Consider the following 22,664-nt stretch of genomic DNA (forward strand, 5'->3'; position numbering starts at 1 on the left):
CACCCGTCTTCCCTCGGGCTGCCCTCGGGGCTCACGGCAAGCCCTGACCAGGCCGATCCTGGAAAGCGCCAGAGCCCTGTGGCCAAGCTCGGTGTGCCGGCTTTGCCGCCTGGCGGGACCGACCGCCATTTGGCAGCCCGGTGGGAGCGGAGACATTCCATGTCTTCGAATAACCAGATTCTACCCGTGCGCCGCAGTGCATCCAGGACGTGCCGGACATAACCGTACCCGTGTAGCACAAGTGAAACCAGCCCTGGCGAATCCAGCACCCCCTCATGAAGTGAGTGCAGGGACGCTCGGTTCTGTCTGGTATTTACCAGAACAGACCTGTGAGTTCCTGGTGCCACCTTTCCCGTATTCCATCACCTGAAGTTGCTCAGCCACTCTTTGGAGCAGAGCTTTGTTTGCTTTCCGTCATGTAAGTGTTTACTTTTTATCTGGTTTGGTCAGCTGTCCCTTCCACTGTGCCAGAGTATCACTTTTTTGGTTCAAACGATTGTTTCTTCCTTTAGGGTTTGGGCAGTAACCCGATATCATTCTCGTTCTCTAGTTTGATGGTGAAATGAAACATGTTCAAACATAGAAATGCAAATTTTTCCAGACAGGGAGAAGTTTATCTGGAATTGTTTCCTTGTCCATAGTTTTCAATTCAGTCCCTTTTCCTCCCTGAGTTTGCCTTCCCCTCCTTCATTTTGCTTCCCATAAGCTTACTTTTAATCACTCCTCAAAGACATGACTGTACACAGAGTGATTGCTTAGCCCCATCTCCGCTTTTATTCAAGATCCGCATGCATTACCTTTATTTACATTCTAGTTGAAGTAAACATACATTTTAATATGAATTATAAAAATGTCATGTAAGAAGATGCTTCGTCTTGGGGTTTGAACACTTTCCAAACCAATGTGAAGGGACTGTCAGCTTGGTTAAGGGTTTGGAAAAATGTGGGAAGGCATGTTTTAACGTATTAAATGGTAGAGGAGATCCTCTGTTCCAGACTCACAGAACCTTTACTCTTTCCCAAGTGGGAAGTTCAGGCTTTTTTGGGTAGAAGGGCTAGTTTGCTTCCCTCTTGGTTCATTACCACTAATTAGAGGAAAGAAGGGATTCTCATACTGGCCTTCCGTGTTGACAACATCAGGATGAAGAGCTGGCTTGAGCCATGGAGCTCTCGGAGAGGAAAGCTGTGAAATGTTTCCCAGCTTATCTGATGATATAAAGGGGGAGAAAACCCTTTATGAGCTGAATGGGTAAATTTCTGTTCCTGTTGGTGTGTGTGATTATAAGCCTTTGCAAGCTCTCATGTCTACTTTAGCTGTGCAAAATGCTTTTATCTGCTTTTGCCTTCACTGTTTTTGAGTCAAAGGTGGTGTTCAGGTGACTGGCTAAATTGGGGGAATTTCATAGGCCGTAGGAGTTTTAAGAACAAAGATATTGGAGTGCTCTAAGTGTTTATCTGCCCAATACTTTGTTCCACGATATCCAAAGGATAACAGCAATGCTTCCAATTAAGCTGCACAAAGTTTGAAAGTTGGTGACACAGGGGGATTCAGAGAAAGAAGTGTCTCCCAGTAGCTAGCAATGACCAGGAAAGCTCTCCACCATGTAGCAAGACAATAGGAAGCATGCCAGAAACCCGACAGTCTCAAGGAAGAGTAACATATATTGGATGTATATAGTACTTGATAAGCGTATTGAAGATATACGCTTACTGAAGAGATACACTTGAAGATAAAATGGTCATTTGTAGAATCTGGCACACATCACTATTTCCATAATTCTGATATCCCATATCTGTCATGACCACACTTTTAAAATAAAAACCCAGAGTACTCGCTGGCACTCATTTTAGAGAAACTAATCACTCCAAACCAAAAGTACACTTCCAAAAGAACACACGCAAGTGTCAGCACTGCCAAATTGTGATTCAGGAGCAAAGTATGCATTTTTCTCAGAGCAGAGGATGTTTCCTAGAGTTTCCTAAGAGTGTTGTGAATGAATTGATCATGAAACATCTAGTAAGACTCCAGTTAGAGAGGAGTAATTTTGCGAATTTCTGTTCTTGTTCCACTGTAAAGCTGTTTTCCCAAGTGAGTTTTACCACCCAACCTGTTACCTCAGTTACACAGTCAACTGTGTGAGTGTACCTAAGTGCCGAGTTCACACGTAATTGGGAAAAGCCTGTCATTGCTTCTGGCTGCAGGCCTCTGAGGCATGTTTCAGGGCTCAAACCTTTGGGCCGATGCCAGGTTGCTGCTAGTGAGACTGCATTGTTCAGAAATCAGTCAGCACCAAGAAGCCAGACAGAGGTTTGTGTCCTTCAGGGTGAACTTCAGAGCAACACAGTGAGTTGTTCCAGTTGGTCCTGAAAGGTATGGCTCCTGACACATCCGTCGCTGATGTTGGAAGTGATGACTATGTCATGCTAGTTAATTCAAAGGCAGTCTGGCAGTTCTACTAAAGTTCTCCACAGGGCTCGTTTGGCTTATAGTTTAATATAGGTTAAGGTGGAAAGCAAGTGAGAAACACAAATTTATGCCAGAGAGCCTATTCACACCGAGTTAAATCTTGCTACAGCTTGCTGTAACCCCAAAAGCTATAGATCTTTGAATACAAACCAGTTCTGAGCCTCCTACAGTCTGAACACACCTGTTTTAGCACAACAACAGAACTTGTGCCCACCAAGATCCTCATTCCAGAAAATCTTAAATACAGGGGTGGTTGATTTTCTGCTCAGCCAAGTCTGAATCAAAACTGAGTAGCTACATACCCTACTAGATTCCTACCCTTAATGCCCTCTTGTACAAAGCTCACTCTTCTTGGAGAGGACAGAGTAGCAAGTGAAACAGAAAGACGCAGACATCACATTGCACTCATAATAGTTCTTTTAGTGTTGTGCCTTCAAAGGCATGTCAGACCTATTTTGTACACATAACAGTAACATGAAACATGTTTTCATGTATTGAGGCTTGTTTAGTCACATTGTCCAGGTTTTCCACACAAGGCAAAGAGAGTTCCTATTTGATATGGTATATCCATCTGCACTTAAAGCAGATTTATACTGGATAAAGCAACTGACCTCAAATTGACATTTTAAGTAAGTGAAAAACCTGAGCATGCTAGTTACCTCAAAAAAACAGCTTTCACAATTGGAATATCATTTAAAATAAAAATAGATGTTTAATTTTTCTTTTTAAAAAAAGCTAGAAGATCTTTCATCAGTTCTACGTGTTTCCATGTGCAACTGCATCTTAAGTGGAGGAGGTCTCAGCAGTTATGTGACTGCCACTGCAACACTTAACCAGGAATGCATGCTAGGAGTGCCTTTCTCCTCCTGTCCACCCAGAATCACTGTCGATTTCTTTATAGGATGCTTCTTTTTTGTCTTTTCTGTGACTCTCTTCTATGCCTCCTGAAATAAATGCTGACAGCTGTTGAGTAATTTTCCTTTTTGCCTTCAGCACACAGAAGATCTGCAGCCTTGCTCATTTCCAACGTGACTAAGCAAGTCCAAACCCCTGCTTTTTTGGCTTTACCACATTACTACTTAAGTAATTCAGTAGTGCTTGTATTACTTATATTATCTCAATAGTTCTGGTTTGAACAGAAGCAGTTCTCAAGGCAGATCCCGGAATGGCTTCAAGCTTATTACTGGTCTCCTTAGGACTTCCTTGACGTGGAGACAGTACATTGGCACTAACAATACTCATCAGAGCCAAAGCAAGTGATGGCTTCACTAGCCAGTAGCTGAGTCATTGAAATGAAAATCAAGTTTCACAACTTGATATCTCTGCCTGAGAGACAGACGCCTCAAGATCTTATCCTGCTTTGTGGGTTAGAGCTCTTGGAGTCAGCAGAAGTGCAACTGAAATGGCTATAATTAATTTGCAGTGAGGTCTGTAAGATGGATGCAGCAGTTTATCCCTCATATATGGCTAGCGTGAGTTTAAAAGGTCCTTGTCTGTAATGACTACGATCTGTCTGCTGTTATCATGGAGCAGCTCTCTAACTTCTGCTTTTGCAATTTGCTATGTAAAATGTGTGCTCAGAAATTATTCTTGAATGTTGTATGATAAAGGGCAAAATGCTGGAAAGGAACCTGGAACTGTGAGCAAAGGAATCCTAGATTTAGCCTTTTCACCCAGCCAGAACGGGACAGCATACAATAAAATCTGGACAAACTGTACAATGGCTGCATGTCTATAGTCAGACTATCCAGTGCCTTGCTAGAATATCATTAAAATTCCATGAAAAAAAGCAACAAATAAGATGGAGTAACAAAGTGACCTGAGGAAACCCATACAAGAATATTCTTTACATTGCTAGGAGAGCACAAAAAGGATGCACACAATTACAGCAGACCCTGAAATATTGTGATTGAAAAAAAAAGAATCTTTAGGAGCAGTAACTGGAGTGGATTGAGCTTTGAAAAATAAACCTCTGTCTCAGGAGGCACTAAGGTAGATTAGAAGGAAGGTTTAGTTGCCTTAGAAGCACGTAGAAATGACTGTACTGATGCTTTCTCCTACCACCTGTAAAAGCTGTAGCCTCAGAACAGCATGAGACATAGGAAACAAAATAGAGAGCTACTTTTGCCTGAACTATGACATTCCTTGCAGCAAAAAAGCAAGAAAATCAAAGCAGCAGACATGTGGAAGATAATGCTTATGATAAAATAAGATAATTAACTGTCTACATCAATTGATTTCTGTGACTGGAGCATGAACCCTTTGCCTTTGGAGGATAATTTACTGTCTTTCACAGGGCTGAGCTCTAACTGGCTGAACATAAATCACTGTGCTAAATGCTGCCCCAAATAATTCCAGAAGCTAGGCAGAATACTTTGATTAATATTTTGCCAAGCAGTCATTTTTTTTGTCTGCTGTATGCATGTTTAGGGGTCCTGTGCTGATATTGTCACTGAGTTCTTGCAGAAGCTTTGATTTTCTTATTTTCTTGCCTTGTTTTTGCTAAAGTGTCATAACAAATAAGCAGTACTGCCATTGTTAGTAGTTTTTAATTGATTAGTCATCAGAAGCTTTGTGTACAAACTGAATAGGGGTCTGATGCTAGCCTAATTGCAAGGAAGTCTTAGGAAAAGCCCAAGTGATCTGGAGTGGTGAATATGGCTGGAATTACAACATGCTCCCTCACTCAAAAATTTGATACTCTCAGGCTGCTTGGGGCAAATGGCTCGTAAGTTATGCTTATTACTAGATTTTTATTTCTCTATTAATAACACCTATCCACTGTTCTTTAGTATACGTTGTAAAGTCCAAAATGCAGTTCTTGACACAGGGATTTTTCTCTGCAGCCGTTGTGTACCCACACATAAACCATAAACCTAGGTTGCAAAAAGAGGAGCCAAAGGCAAAGCGGAAGGACAGTAGAAAGAGTCAGATAAGAAATAAGAAGTAGAAACTGGATTTCAGCCATCTACTTAGCAGTACATGTGGAGGAAAATGAACACAAACACTTTAAGTAGAAGACTGCTCCAGCTGTGTCATGCTATAGCTGTTGCTCATTGCTGGCATTTAGCTCTAATTAAGATTGATCCACCTTAAAAATGGACAGATTTAAAGCCTACGAGGCAGATTTTCATTGCCGTTCCCACATATAAACAAAAGCTTACCTCTGCTAGAGCCCTCCCTGTGGCATCCCTGTCATTCATTGTGGCACATTTGTCAGGACACACCTATTTTCTCAGTAGGCTTTTAGTCATCAGCAGCATTCATAACACATAACACTACCCAGATAGTTTTGCTTTCTTCCTTTTCCTTCCACATGTCCTTCAAACACAAACATTAACTCAGACTTTGTAAGAGTAACCTTGCAGTTCTCTCTCATCTTACCCCAAGACCAACTCATTACAGCACAACAGCTTCTCCTAAATCCTATCCTTGTCTGACAGCCCTCAGCAGAAACTGAAACAGTCTCCAGCTTTCTTACTGTCAAGGTGTCAGACTGTCCCCCTGCCACACTCCTCTCCTTAGATTTTGCTTCTTCCCATTCCCCAGCTGTACATGTCACATTCCTCTTTATAACCCTCCTTTCAGGGCAAGCTCTCCAGGACTTTTCAGCTCCCAGGTCTGTCAGGCTTTTGCAAAGCCTGACTTGAGCACTTAGGACAGAGTTCATCTCAGCAGATGACCTCTGTGGTCACCAAGAGTTGCAGGGAGCAGTCCTCTGACCTGCTTCCCTCTGTCTGCTTCAAAACTATCTCAGCCATAGAAATCTATCTGTATTGTGGATGTCTACACTGGAGGGGATGAATCCAGTGCTCAGACCTGCCTGAACAGCTTGCAGCGTCTCTAATACGTTTCATGCATTTTTAATTATTTATTTATTTTGTGATAATTCCTGTTATTGGGTCATGTTACAGAAGGAAAGGAAGATGATTTCCCTCAGGGCTGCACTAGTTTTGAACTAATAATTTCTTGTAGCTTCTGAAAGTACCTGAAGGAGCTTTTTTTGTTGTCTGCTGAAAATTTCCATTGCCTGAAGAACTGGCATTCTTCTCAGCCAAAAGAAAGCAAACAGTGATGTGGAATACAGAAGTAGTTCATGACTTGGTTTTCTGTCAGTGGAACCTCTAAAAATGAGTTGGCAAATGCTGACAGTGGTGTTAAGCAATCCCAGCTCCCACAAGCATTATGCTTTCTCCCTTGGAGACATTAATTCTGTGTGATTTTATTGCTATAAAACACAACTGGACCACAGTTATAAATTGGCATTTTGGAGATGGGGGTGCGGGAAACAAGAAAAAGAAAAAAAAAGATCAGGAAAAAAACACAATATTGTTATTTTCAGCAGCCACAGAGAGCTTTTCTACTGAATTTCATTAAATTTCTTCATTTTTCCTATTGGCAGTCACTCCAGGACTATCTTGTTATGGGAGTAGAAGAAAAAAGTACTGTGTGTATCCTTTTGCCCAGCTAGTCACCTCTGTTCCCATGGTCCTTGCTTAACTGTGTTAGCAACTGACCTGTGATACGAAAGCTACGGTAAAATGTTGGTGCTGTGTTCATTGAGTTATTGGGCTATGGATAATATTTTGCCTGGATTTTGGTAATCAAAACCATCTCTCCACCCACAGTAAATACAGCTGCAGATGGCACAGTAAGCTTCTATGTTCCAAAATAAATTAAGTTCATGTTGAAATTCATTGAATTCAAATGCTTTCCTTCTCTGGATTTCCATGTGCTCTTTTTGTCCTCTACCTTTTCTCTAGATTGCATGTGAGTAGCCACAGAGATGGGTACTGTAGTGGTCACAGTCAAGACCTGTGGGGGTTACCTGACCCACGGGTGTGTAAAGATGGTGACCAAATGGTGACGGTGGGTTCCAAGGATTCTGCAGTACACAAGGACACAGAGGTCGGGGTTTCTGAGAATTTCTTTGTTACGAATTACTACAAAGCTACTATTAATAAAAACAAATAAATATAGATATAAATATAGATATAAATATATTCTACAAGCCACTACAAAATTACCACTATGAAAGCAAGTATATATATATATTGCAAGAGTAAAGCAAATATATATGTATATTAAAAATTATTGCAGAATTCCAACTAGTGAAACAAGTATATACTTATGAACCTTTACCTGTGTGCACACCTATAAATATATTAAGTGAGGTGTTACCAGGGTGACACTCACCAAACTGCGCCCAGGAATGGGGCTAATTAACGATGGAAGAAGTCTCACTTCAAAGATTATCCACATCACAGAGTCTGGAGTCAGCTAGGCATCTCTGGCAAGGGTCCGGTCTGTCTGGGAGATCTCTTGCAGAGAAGCTGTTGCAGAATAACTCTTGCAGAGAAGCTCATTTTGGGTGGGTAGCAAGTTACTTTTTATACCTTTTTGGCATAAGTACCTTTTTGGTAGATATGTAAGTGGGTGTAGGACATCAGTTCCTGGAATAGTTGTTGCTGACTCCTGTTTTCCTGGGAGGTCAGTTCGTTATCACAGTTTCTTTGCCCTGCATCCATCAGGGTTTCTTTGTCCTGCCAACTACTCCCCATCAGGGAGGTTTGGGCTGAGCTTATCAGGGGCTGAACTTATCAGGGATGTCTTGGGACTCTGATTAAGGAGATATACTTCTTTGTCAGTATTTTACTGGGTCGCCTTTATGGTGGCTGCAGTCAAGTACGTTGACTGTCAGAACTTCCATTCTGCTGTGTGGTGAAGTGGAGGAGAGAGAGGAGCACACAGAGGGAAAAGGTGTAAGAGGTAGAGTGTGAGGGATGCTCCCACTCTGGATGAACAGTACTTTGATTCAGGCATCACTGACAAGTGGCCTGACTGAAATCAGCCTTGCTGTGCAAACCGTGAGAATTGTGCTAGGTCATATCTTCTCAGAAACTAAGGAGTCTAGGCCATGTCTGCTGTTAGCTCCTAGCTAACAGTACCAGCCTGAGCTGGGACCAGACAAAGCTAAAAACTGCTACAGCTGCACTCCTGCACATACACAAAAAGGAGGGTTTGATGACAAGTCAATTGCTTTATGCTATAAATATCTGTAGCCCCCTCCGCCAAGCCCATTGAGCTCTCCTGTAGGGCAGCAGGCTGCATGGTGGTGATCTGCCCTTGAGCAGGGATGCCTCTCAAGATTACTCCTAGAGGTTGAGAGACCCCTGACCCGGCATCTGATATCTATAACAAGGTAAGTGACATTTTACATTTGGCCTAAAAGTATATTGTATGCTAGCGACATTTGTATATCTAGCTATAGCTTAATTATTAAAAGTGTAGTAGAGTGTTTGACCACCATATAAATTATCATTTAAATCATCATTTAGGTCATCATCAAATCTTTGCCAAATCACTGTTTAATTACCATTCAATTATTGCTTAATCACCATTTGATTGCCATTTAATTTTAATTCAATCATTGACTAATTATCATTTGGTCATCGTAAATAAACCCCTCTTAGTTCACCCCACAATGATGATTCCTCTTAATAATTCACTTGCGACAAGGCGGCACTTAGTCTGTACTAGGGAGATGAAACCAGTTTTAAAGCCACTCCAGCAAGAAGATTAGAAGATTTGGATTGGAGTGAGTCCAGAGAAGGGCCACAAAAATTATCAGAAGGATGGAACACCTCTCCTATGAAGAAAGAGTTGGGGTTGTTCAGCCTGGAGAAGAGAAGCTCCAGGGAGACATTATTGTGGCCTTTCAATACTTAAAGGGGGCTTATAAGAAAGATGGGGACAGACTTTTTAGTAGGGCCTGTTGCAATAGGACAAGGGGTAATGGTTTTAAACTGAAAGAGATAGTAGATTCAGACTAGATATAAGGAAGAAATTTTTTACAATGAGGGTAGTGAAACACTGAACAGGTTGCCCCGAGAGGTGGCAGATGCCCCAGCCCTGGAAACATTCAAGGTCAGGCTGGACGGGGCTCTGAGCAACCTGATCAAGTTGAAGATGTCCCTGCTCGTTGCAGGGGCATTGGACTGGATGACTTTTAAAGGACCCTTCCAACCCAAACTATTCGATGATTCTATGATGAGATTTCTTTGAGTACATCTAATACTACATCTTATGGCTCCTGCCAGGACCGTCCTCCAGACCCGTTTTGCAGTCTGTGGAGACCATAACCATGTCAAGCATGGTGTCTTGCACAGATGGAGGACATCAACCAGCGCACACAAGACCAGGTATGCACAGTACCTTCAGATGCTCCTAGGTAAACTCAGAGGGATATCTAGGGACTGTCCAGAATGACAGAATGAAGGACGAATGAATTGAGAGAGTGTGCTATGCTCATGGCCCTTCCCAATATCCCTCTTTCAGAGCTTTGTAAATGTACCCTTTCTGCTAATACACTTCCTAAGCATCATTTGCAACCAGCCAGCAATGATTACACTCTTTGTCAAGAGTGTTTAATAACCAGTCAGAGATAGTTCAGCCTAAACTAGTGGTGTACTATGGTAGATACCAACAGCAACAAACAGTCCCATTACATTTCTCAATCCTCTCCCATGGAAAGTGACTTTACAAAATCTCCTGGATGGCTCTGGTGTCAGCTGAGAGCTGGGAACAATGACGAGGAGTATCCATGCTACCTTGCCCCCAAAACATCTCCCAGACTAGCAGGGTCCACAGAGATGAAGAGTGGGTCCACACAGATGAAGAGTAGTTCTATGATTTTCAGCAGCTCATGTGCCTGATTTAAACAAGCCATTGTCTGATGGGACTAAATTATGTGTAATGGATGTCTTCTGATAACGCTTTTAGGAGAAAAAATAATGTGATAGATAAATAGTATCTGCCTAAAAAAAGCAAATGCTGAAGATGATTCAGTTGAGCAAAGAGGTAAGGAAAGTGGGAACCATTTGGGGCTGTCTTAGGCTTTGGTTTCCTGAGAAGTTCTGCCTTTGATTTTGCTGTTTTATATTGTTAAAAAGCACAGCCCCTAAGAAACATCCTGAGCCAGAAGAAGTCTGTGTTGTTAATGGCAAGCTTTTCTTTCAATGAGCCAAAGAGAGGCTTCTTACCTCTTTACAGTAAATCAGACTAAATACCAAATCTGTGGGTTTATTTCTATGCCCTGGCATTCAAGGTAGTAAAACAACTGACCAGCTTAATATTTAATGTTGGTGAACTTAAAGAGTTAAGGTTAAATTTAAGAACATATCTTATACTAAACTATTTTCTTCTTCTCTTCATGGTATATCAAGTCAGTTCGTGCCCCAAGTAAAGTACCAGGTTCCTATATTGTACAGGTTGTAGAAGCAAAAGAGAACATACATCCCGTATGTATCCTGTGTTCAAATAATTCATAGTGACAACACATGAAAATCCTTCAAATAATTTGACTTGTCCCCATTGCAGCTGAAGCTTTTTGTTCATGAGATGTCAGGCACAATAGAGGGTGACAGTGTAAGAAAGAAAGCTGTTGCCAGCCTTCCTGCCTCCCAGCATCCCGCTGGAGGAAACAGCTTCCTCTTAAACACCCAGACCTTTCTCCCTCAAAGTGTAGAGCTTAAGTCAACACTGTAGAAAGTAACAGAGATTCCAGTGCTGGAGTCCCCTTAATTATACAGCTTTCTGATTCTAGTGCCCCTTGCCTTTTTAACAGAGCTTTACCATTGTATGTATTACTTATGATCACCATTTTTATAATATTGCATCCCAGTCATGTCTTGTCCATTATGCAAAGCAATGGGCAAACAGTTGTGATGTACATCTTTGCCCAAAAGAGCATGGAATACATGTAAAATTAAAGGATGTTACCAGGAAATTTTTATATGGGAGGACAAAGATGGCAATAACAATAAATGAGGACTCTATGGTCTTCCAAAGGAGACAGTACAGTTTGTTCCAAGCCCCATTCTGAGATAAATCTGTTTATGTTTTGATAATTTTAACTCTGTAGAAAGAATTATCATCTCAACCTTTGTCTTAGACCTTCGAAGTTCATCAGATCAGCCAGATTTGTATAAAGAAGAGGAAAATTTCAGCAGGACCTGCATAGACAGAGGCAGCCTTTTGAAAAAGATGGTATTATGGTGCTGAGTGAATGGCAAGAAGAGAGTTTGTATCAGCAGGGAGAAAGGAGTGGAAGACAGGAGGATGGGCCAGATTTCTGGGGCCACATCAAGAGCAAAGATTAAGAAAAGTGAAGTGAAATATCATTGCAAGGTATAGCAAGGCTGTGCTTGCAAGTAGAGAAAAGTTTCCTCATGATCCCCTGCAAAAGAGCAGCCAAGAGTTTTAAGAACAAGTTTGTGACAAATATTTGAACTGGAATCCTAATTCAAATCCATCATTCAAATGTCATCCGGCTGCTGTGGCAGCGGGGGTGGAGCAGTACGTACAAACAGCAGCCGCAGCTTTGACTCAGAGGTTAACCACTGTTTTACAAGTGAGCATAGCTGGAGAGTGAGAAACATGTCACTGAGCTTTGTTACTCTTTCCATTTCTTCTTCACTTTGACTGAGCTCTCTGGATTTGGGGGACAAGGCGTTATTATTTATCTACATGGAGTATCAAAAAGCTGTTAAAAAATCAGGGGGACCGAGTGGGAGCAAATATTGTTTGAGGTGGCCTGACCTTATTTACAGGATCCAAAGCAGCTTAAAGGAGATTGTCATTGGTGTGAATTTGGAGTTTTTTTGTCTTTCCTTTTGCAAAGAAAGCTTGCGACAGGATGTAACCTCATAATGTCCAGACAACTAGTTGCTTTCTTTCATTCAACAATAATTACTATCTTTTACTGCTATTATGAAATCAACTTTTGCTGATTTAACTCTTTTTGCAAGACTCAGTAATGAATTCAGAGCCACCCCATTCACCATTGCTCAGAGCAACCTTGATGTTTCTCCAGCTCAAAGCAACCACACTGAAATGGGGAAGGTCCAGGCCTGTGAGCAATATAACTAGTTTAAGAGAACAACAGAAGAGAATGCGCAAGCCACTTCAAGGCTTTCTCCTTTGGGGCGTTCCCTAAAACTGGTGCTAAATCAGTGTCTGAAAGGGTGTTAGCTTAAACAAAGTGGTTGACCAGAATGTCATACAAGAGAAGGCACAAAATCTGGATTAGGGACTAACATTCAACTGGTATCACATTGGCAGTTTGAGGTGATGGTACTGTAAGCTATTAAACTGGTAATATAAACCTCTCATGAGTGCCAAGCATGGAGTTTGAAAGTGAATTAAAACTGGCAAAGCAGGAGTGCTCTTTTGATGCTTGTTTGGGGTGCATGAAAAAGTTCAACTTACTGTAATGACTGGTTTCTCCCCACACATCCCCTCTGGCCCCTCCGGGTCTTTGGCTACTCTTTGAAGAGCTGGGAAGGTGATACCATGGGAGGAAACATCTCTTCCATCCCTGGAGCAAATGGAAGAAACAGTTCTGAGCTCTGAACTCTCTCAGTCTCCCTTATGCCACCAGGTGATAAGCAAGCTTCACGCCCTCCTGATCTCAGTCTCTTGCTCTTCAGCCAAAGCCTGAAGGAGGGAAGAGAAGCCAGACCACAGCACTATGCTTTTTTTGTTTGGTTGGTTTTTTTCTTAAACAGGACATGCGGAGGGTGGAAATTCACATTACATGCAGGCAAGCTGGAAACAATAATTTTTGTTCACATGATTCAACAGTAAGTCCTCTCCTTATTTCTCCACCCTTCCTTTGTGTAGTGTTTGTGCTGTGTTGCTCAGCAGCATTGCAGGGAACAGTTTCAGAGTGATGGGGTACTTGGGAGAAGGAGCAAATAGGCAAAGGATACAAGGGAAAGGGCAGAGCTGAAGGAAAGAAGCCAAATCTGTACTTTAGATAAACTGTCTCTGACATAAATCTCATTGTAGAACACACCTTGTCTCTATTTTTAGAAAGTTAAGTGCACAGGTCCAACAAGTTACAAAACTAGTATTTGCCCTTGTTGTTTCACTTAGCAGAAACTTCTGAAAGCTTGTTTTGCTTTCTTCAAGAGCAGCTTTTCAAGGACATGTTTCAGTTTACTGAAAACATTACAGATCTGACACCTACTGGGTGAAGTTGCTTATCAATGCTCAAACACACCTGGCAGGAAGGGGAAGGAGCATGGTTGGCAGGCTGTGCCCCACTTGGAGGAGGTCTCCTGCCCTTCCAGGGGATTCTGTGCCCGGTAGGTTCCTCCCCTGGACTGCCCCGTGACCTTTGCTGTGCATCCCAGCTGTTCACCTCAGAGATCCAGTCATTAGAAAAGCTGGAGTATAGAAGGGGAAAGAAAAAGTGTAAGCAAAGTAGAATCATCTAGTGGCATTGATAGACTGCTCCAAAGGAGCTACAGCTTTCAGAGGCACCCTAATATGTGGGAGAAATTAGCCTGTGGCCGCAGCTGGCCTTGGATGGAGCAGTTGCAGGCTGTTTCCTCATCTTCCTTGCACTGGTATCTACAGCAGTTAGGACCTAGAATTTTCTGGGTTTTCTGGAAAGGAACGGCATCAATGACTTATGAAGAGGATGTTGTGATAATGTAGCGCTTCCTCTCCCATGGCACGGAAACCAAGCTCCCGGAGCATAGACAGAAATCAGACAAAACATCCTAAAAGAAAACTATTCAAAGGCCTTAGCTGGTAACTCTTAGCAAATATGAGCATGTGTGAGATGAAGTATGCAATGATTTATAAATTTGCCAAATCCACATAGAGCTTCCTAGAAATGCAAGCTACTCATCCCTGACAAAGACTGTGTTCCTGTTCCTGGCTTTAAAGAGTGTAGACACAGTGTTTTTCTTCTTTAACCTTGTTTTCCAAATTTCTGAATAGATTTGAGTGACTTTCCTTTTTTAAAAACAAACTTAGATGACTATGGATCATAGAAAATCTCTGTCCAAAGGGATAATTTTAACAATATTAAAAAGAGCTCACCCAGAAACTTATGGTGTTTTTATCAACTCCATCCAAGATACTACCTGTTAATTACTATTGCTTTTGGAACTCCCCTTGTGAAGTCTAATGGCAACCAGTTATAACAACTTAAAATAAAACTGGCCAACATATCAGTTGCATATGAAAAGTTGATGGTTTTTTCCATATGTTTTGATTGCAATGACTGCTTGAAAAGCAGTCTTTGGAAAACATTCTTAGGAAAGCCTGCACTGAAGTAAGCTAGACAACAATTCTGTTCCTTAAAAACCAGTTGTTTTATTCTGGTAATGCAAGTAGTTGAAGGAGCCTCCCACAGTGCTGTTGGGAACCTACACTTGGTGCAATGTTGAAGTCGCCACTAATTTTGTTCAATAATAATGATTTTCAAAGGAGATTGATTAGATTAAAAATACTGGTTCATTGATTAAAAATATTTTTTGAAAACTTAGGAAAAAAGCAGACTACAGGTGTCATGGTTTAACCCCAGCTGGCAACTAAGCCCTACAGAGCTGCTTGCTCACTCATTCCTGGTGGGATGGGGGAGAGAAGCAGAAGGGTAAAAGTGAGAAAACTCGTGGGTTGGGATAAAGACAGTTTCATGGGTAAAGTAAAAACCGTGCACACAAGCAAAGCAGAACAAGGAATTCATTCAGCACTTCCCATGGGCAGGCAGGTGTTCAGGACAGTAGGGCTCCAGCACGCCTAACGGTGGCTTGGGAAGACAAACGCCATCACTCCAAATATCCCCCCCTTCCTTCTTCTTCCCCCAGCTTTATATATTGAGCATGACATCATACAGTATGGAATATCAGCTGTCCCGGCTGTGTCCCCTCCCAACTCCTTGTGCCCCCCCAGCCTGCTCGCTGGTGGGGTGGGGGGAGAAGCAGAAAAGCCCTTGGCTCTATGTGAGCACTGCTCAGCAGTAACGAAAACATCCCTGTGTTATCATCAATGCTGTTTTGGTCACAAATCCAAAACAGAGCCCCATACAATCTACTATGAAGAAAATTAACTTTATCCCAGCCAAAACTTAGCACAACAGGGCAAACAGCTCCTCACTGTAAGTGTAAGAGTAATTTTGCAGAGGTCACTAGAGCACTCTTTGAATTTCTCATTCAAGAGTTTTTCAGCCACAAGTGGAGTTACACAAAGGCAATAATGTCTACTACATCACATATAGGGCATAGTAGCAATCAGTGCAGCACTACAGCAGCTTACACTGCAACTGGAACATTACTCAAAAGGTACCAGCACACTGTGCTTATACTTCTGTGGTTTGCCAGGCTTCCTGCCTCTCCCCGTAACACTCAATAAAGGAAGAACTGTAATAGTGACAAAGAATAAAAGTAGCATCAGCGCTTGCAGATGTTGCAAGTTTGTTTTCTATTGAGGAAGTGATTTAATTTTATCAATATTTTTTGTTCCACATTTTCAGATATTTGATAATATTTGTCAGTCTGGGTCAAACAGGCTACTAATTCCCTGGTTGTCTACAATAGACACGTGTTAGTTCACATGTATGCTCAACTCTGGGTCCACATATGCAATATGAATGTGACCCACGTGAGGAATAGCAGCTGGGACACATGGGCAGATGCTCCTTTTCATTCCTAAAGTCATACTTCTTGAGCATCCCTCATTCTGAAGAGATGGAAACCACCTGTAGTCCCTGAGTTTCATGCATCTCACCTTTGCTTGGCCTTTCCTATTTTTTATTGTTCAGTTGATAAGTCTTTTGACACTAAGATCCCTGAAATATGTAAGTTTTACCAGCAGATTTATGGTGTGCCCTTCTTTGCTTTGTCAGTGTTGTCAGCAGCTATAAAGAGCAAAAATTGCATTCAGCACACAGTCTTGTCCTGACTGAATTTATAGCATGAACTTACTATTTTAAAAGAACTTGACTGCAAAGTCAGTGCTGGGAAAAAAATGGTGAGCACCAAAAAGAAATCCTTGTAGAAACAAATATTTTCTGAGCTGGGCTTGATAGAAGACAAGAAATAAGGCATGGGGATGCTCACTGAATTACCAGGGAGAAAAAAATGTCCTGACTACATGATCATTAAAAGAGAGCACCTTCTTTATTGCCAATAGAGCCAAAGACTTCCTAGAAGGTACAATAGTATATGACAAAATAATTGTAACTCCTGTAAAAGGAAAAAAAGTTGGGACTGCATAAGCAACTTTAAGCAACAAATAATTTAAAATCATTCATTTTTCAATCTTGATAATTTTAATCTTGATAATAATCTGAGAATGATAGCAATGCCCAACTGAACCATACCAAAATGTCCCATCTGGTCCAGCACTCTGTCTCCAGCAATGGCTGTTGGAGATGCTATTAAGGGACATCATGAAAATCTGGCCGCTAGCTACGGTCTGTTCCTGTCATATAACCTTCCATCCAAAATTGCTGGGAGCTGTTGGCAGTTGCTCTCCCTCGTCCTACCTATCTCCTCCCTTCTTCCTGCCTCTCATTTGGGAAAAGCGCATGGATGTTGCCCCTCTCCTGGGATCACCCCACTCCCAGCACCATGGTAAATGGGTGCCTGCCCATGGGTGGAGTGCCACCACCCCTGCCCACCTTCCTCTGCTGGGCTTCATGGCACCTCTGGGCTTCTCCATTGATGCAGGCAGGAGGACTGGCAAAAGAAGGTCCCAGACACACCACTGCCAATGGCCCTTCACACCCAGGTGTCCCCTCCACCTATGTGGCACTATCCAGGTAATGGGATCAGCATGAGCAGGCTAACTCAACTGAAACTACCTGCGGTGGGGAAGCAGGGTCCTTGGGCAGGGGGCTACAAGGGACACCCTAAAGTGAGAGCAAGCTGCTCACAAGGGCAGACGGCTCCTTGACCTTTCCTCCTCAAGTCTTGCCACCCTAAGCTGAGACCACTGCCCCAGACCCTGGCAGGCAGTGCAATCCCATCTTTGGGGCAACCATAAATTACAGGCTCAGGCCCTCTCTGATGGGAGAAGCCTCCTCAACACATCTGAGGGGATCCTGACCATGACCCCCAAGAGAGTCCAGCAGGCAGATCCAGCCTTGGGGGTATGAGTCAGGCAAGGGGGCAATGCCACTGTGGAGTTAGAGGGCACATTGATGTGTTTCCCCAAGAGTATCTACACGATTAGTCTAATTCATTTTTGAACCTGCTGCCTCCACAACCACCTGTGTCAACCATTTCCAGAAGGTCAGTACTGACTGTGCAAAGTACTGCCTTTTTTTAAGCCAAGTACCAGATGCAATGACAGTCCTCTAATCCTAGTACCATAAGATTTAGTAAATAAAAATTCTACATTCATCTTACTTGTTGCCATTGAAGTTTTGGAAGCCAACGATATCTTTCCTCTCTCCCACCAGCCACCTTCTCTGTAAACTGAAAAGTTTCAGCCTTTTGTCTCCCTTCACAGGACAGTTACATTATCCCCTTAATCATCATTAATCATGATGATTAATCATCATCATTAATCACCTATATCTTGAATTAAGGGTACCATATGATACTCGATTGTTCAAACAATACTCTGCACAGGTGCCCCAAGTTTTTATATGTTGGCAAAATGATGCTTTCTGTCTTATTGTCAATCCATTTAGCTAGGTCTTCTGGTTTCTACTGCACATTGAGGTGATTCCTTCAGAGAACTGTCAATGATTAGTCCAGGATTTCTTTCTTGAGCTGTAAGTGCCAGTTCTGTGTTCAGAATCATGTGGGCATGAGCTAGATTATTTTTATCTACATGCATTACCTTGCATCTACCTATACTGAGATTTATCTGCCACCTTTTTGCCTACTTTCTCAGTCTTGTGAGAGGCACCTGGAGTTCCTTGTCACAGTCTCTATTTTCTTTGACCTCTAACCCCAGTCATAGTGTCCTTTCATACGTAGTCTCATTCCCTCTTCTTCCTCCAAAACAGACACCTCCAGTCTCCCCGTCATTTCCCTCTCTGGAGGCTCCCACAGTACAGCTGTCCATGAGCTCCTGCCCAGTGGCTGTCATTCCCAGTCTCTCCACTGACCTCCTCCTTCAACCAACTTCTCCACCACACCCTTCCTGCATTCTCACCAGTTCCCAGTTTCCTCTTCTGTAGTTCTTACACCTACTTATTGGTCTCCCAGTCCCTGTATACCCATCTCCTGTCAAACTCCCCCCACATTGTTTCTTTCTTCCTACAAAAGTGGCTAATACCAGTCTCCCTGTCTAGACAATCTCCACCTCTTTCAAAAACTTATTCTCTTTATCAGGTTCTCTTTCCCACCCACTTTACCTATTTTCTGTTATCCCTTCAAACTGCTCACCAGAATATCAACCACTTTCTCCTAATCTAAGAGATGAGTTAGTCTGCTTCTCAGTCTTATGCTCCATGTCCAGCCTGGCCCAGTTCTCCCAGTCCCCAGCCGCATCCCTCAACCTCTTCTCCGAGATGCATCGTGTACTTCTTTCTCCACTCCATTCTTTCCGTCTGGCCCAGGTGTAGTCCCCTGTGTACTCATGCAGATTGATTCCTGCTGCCCGGCTTACCAGCTGCAGGATGGGCATGGACAGCCAAGGAGAGTCCTGTTGCCCTCTCTCAGTAGTAGTGTCCAGTTTCATTGCAGGGCAGTAGAGTAAATACAGGGAATATCCAATTTTCTTCCTAGGCTGGAGGGTCATATTGCTCTTCAGACTTGTTCTGTCTGCTCAGCACTTACAGCTCCAAAGCCATGGACCATGTTCAGTAAGGCTGAAATCTTCAGAGTTGTAGGTTGCTAAATCTCAAAAGACTGTCCTGGACACTGTATTGTGGAATTTTCCATTTTCTATAAAAGCAGGAATTTGACATTTAACGTTTGACATCATCTCACCGTATTTCTCAAATGTATTGCATAAATGAGCTATCAACACTGCATATTTTATGGTATTTTAGTTTCAAAGTTCCTAATTTCTCATAATGATGAAAACAAGTGGGGCTGAATTAAACAAATTAGAGAAGGAGAATGGGAAGCCAAACCTGATGTAAAAAGGAAGAGGGGAAAAGGAGTATTTGAACTAGTAAGGAATTGAGGATATGAGTGGAGAAAAGCTATGTGTGCATAGTGTTATTAGAGGAGAAAAATAAAACACAGAAGAGAAATAAACGAAAATAGAAACAACAAAATTTTTAAAGAAGTTACAGAAAAAGGTATCATAAAAAAACCCCTGCTATAAAGTAGCAGCTTAACATATAAAAGATGAAAAAAGGGAAATTTATTTTAAGATGATAAAAAGAAAAGGGGAAATAACTGAGGTAAGGAGGGGGAAAGCAGAACAGAAGGAAGGTGATGGCTATAAAAGGAACATTAATGATTCTGGAGTGTTTCAAAGTATTGCTGTGAAGTACGCAAGCTGTAACTTTCTTAGAAGCCACCAAAGGACATGCTTGAAGAGGAAGTGAGGCATGTGCCTTTGTGGTTAGCTAACCCAATTAGTGATGGAAATTGACCTGATTTAGTAAGCAGGAGATATGCTTTTATAAATAACTGTCTTAAATATAATTGGCATTTTACCCATTTTAACAAGATAGCTGTGACTTCTTCAATGCTTGACGGTGCTTCCTATTGAAGATGGCTCGTTGGGGCATTTTTCTTATACATAGTGCTAAGCAAGCCAGTATTTTTGCATATGTGCTCACTTCACAAAGTCTTTAAATAGACTGTGTTTCATTAGGTGAAACTCTTTGTGAAGTCTTTTGTCTTACGGATCAGATTCGTTGTTCATCGTTCATTTTGAGTAGGTCAATCTTGAATAAACAGCTGAGCCAACTTCAAATACAAATGGTTTCTTACTTTAATTTTACAAGAAGTCCTGTGAAGGATGGCATCACTTAGTCTGAACCCAGGAGGACAGCAAAGGTCTGCTCAAAAAGATTCAAAAGCTCTTCCTTTGCCTAGTAGTGAACATAAGGTCAAAGTTCCGTTAAAACATGAACTATGACAGTCATTTTAATCTAGAATTTTCTTCCAGAATTACAGCAAACCACATTAGACAATACTTTCAGTTAATTAAATGAGATCATTTTTGTACAATATAAAATCCAGCTGTTCAACAGGGAGGGATTTTGTCCAGGCTGTAATAGGTACTACTTGAATCATGCAGTGACGTTGCCAGTACTCAACTAGTTTTGACTAAACCTTGAAATGTGTGCCTGAAGTGTCTGTCATCATCCCATCCCTTATGCAACCCTTTCCTTTCACTCCTTATAATTTTCCTCACTCTTTCATGCCTTGGAGTTTATTATCCCATATACTTGTAACTTAGAAACTTGGAACTTAGAAATACTTTAATGTCCCTTAGAAGTTGGAAACTGTAATTTTCACTGTATATCAAATTATGAGCAGGTAAGATTGTTTTGAAGTTTCTTGAGATGGTGTTGGCTCTACCTCTCTATGTTTCTCTCCTTCATTTCCAGGCAATTGGAAAAACATATAACAATAAAGGGATGTGCTGAAGAATACCATTTTATCTCCTTCTTTCATGTGTGGCGGGGAAAAAGAGAAGATGCTGCCAAACCATCTTCCTCCGTTTTCAAGTTCTGCATATTTTTAATTTGAAGAATAGAATTCGACTTGAGAGCAATTCACTAGCTGCCTAAAAAACTGCCAGTGTGCCTAAATATTTCCCAAATTCTCACAACATTTACATCCCTTACAGGTATTTCTTTAGTCCTCTTACAGCTTCAGAATTGGGAAAGTGGCTCAGTGCTCCTTGTCCCCTCATGCTCCGCATCTCTGCCTCAACGAGGGGGCCTGGAGGTGTCCCCCACTTGCCAGCTGAGTGGCACTCCCAGGCACGTCTTCGGTCCTTAGTGCAGATGCCTCCATCAGGACATGCATCAGCTCGCCCTTCCCATAACCTGCTTCAGCCTTGTGAGAGAAACAGAGACTGCCTACAACATACCGGATCTAATTGGTGAGAGCATTTGCACCTCCTAGCAGGTAGGTGTATACACACCCTGAGAAGCTGAGCAAAAATCTCTGCTTGATAGCCCAATAGTTGGCCACACCTAGACTGGCTAATAAGGTCATCACATCTTTTATGAAGGCTACAAAGGATGAACTTACTGTAAATGAGAGATGCAGACTGCACTTTATGTTGCTCAGGGCAGATGCTGGTATGATTAATGGTGAAGTTTGAGGGTGGGTCTACGTTAGCAGTGTAGCACACAGCACAAATTCTTTTTAGATGCAAAAACTTTTCTGCATCCCTACTTTGGAGTTACAGCTTTTTCCAGCTGAAGAAGCATTGTATTGCAGGCTTCGAAGCTGCATTTCTTATCTTTTGCCATGTTCTTGCCCTGCCTCTTTATCTTTTCTGCCATAAAATACAGCTTACACAACAAAACTGAAAACTGCTCCATAGACCTGCATCTCTGTGACTGTTCACTCAACTCCTGCTCAGATTTTGGCTAACGCACAGCTCACGCTAAGGCCTGACATATGCTGGGAACAGTGCCACTAGGTCAAAGCACGGGCAACACATAGGCAGGACACGGTGTCCAGTAAGGGCTAAAGGTCATTACGCAGCCAACTATCACCTACAGCTTGCTGTTTCCTGCAGCCATCATCCTTGCATATCGATTGTCTGGCAGTTTCTTCAGTAATAACTCATGGAAGCTGTATAGACCAAACTTCCAAGGTGGAAGGTATAAATACATCAGCTTAGCCCAGAAAAGCTTTTGAAGCAGTTCCAACAGTGGCTGGACTGCTGAGGCTTTCGTGCTTCCCGGTGCGATACAGGGGTTGTCCACACCTTCGTGGAGGAGGAAGGATGAGCACACTCACCATCAGCTAGGTAACTGTTCTACTCATAGGCGCATGAGTTACGAGCTGAGAGTTATGAATTAGAGAACTTCTGAGTTAGAAACATCATGAATTAAGTGATGAATTAGTGAATTCACATGGTAGACTAGGCTGCACAAAAGGGAATGGGGGTCATTTGTTCGATTTGTTTCTTTTCTTTCCTAATGTTCGTAAAATAAAGTTTAATTTACAGACCATGTTGTCCTGTAAATTTGAGAGATCCAGCTGGACCGTGACAATCCCCAGTTATCTTAACAAAAATAAATGAATGAGCCAGAGAACAAGTTGTCTGAGGTCTCTCTCCATGCAGCTGAACTAAACTCCAAAGGCTTTTCTCAAAAGGGTGTCCTCAGCTTCCCTTCTGACTGGGAAAAGTCCCTGTACCGGAGCAGCTATTTCCTAGCAGAGTGCTGGCTGGCACAAGGCAGAAGCGTGCCAGGGAGCGTGCAGGTGGAAGAGAGGTCGTGGGACAGCACTTGT

Source organism: Buteo buteo, chromosome 25, assembly GCF_964188355.1.
Source record: "Buteo buteo chromosome 25, bButBut1.hap1.1, whole genome shotgun sequence".
NCBI lineage: Eukaryota > Metazoa > Chordata > Aves > Accipitriformes > Accipitridae > Buteo > Buteo buteo.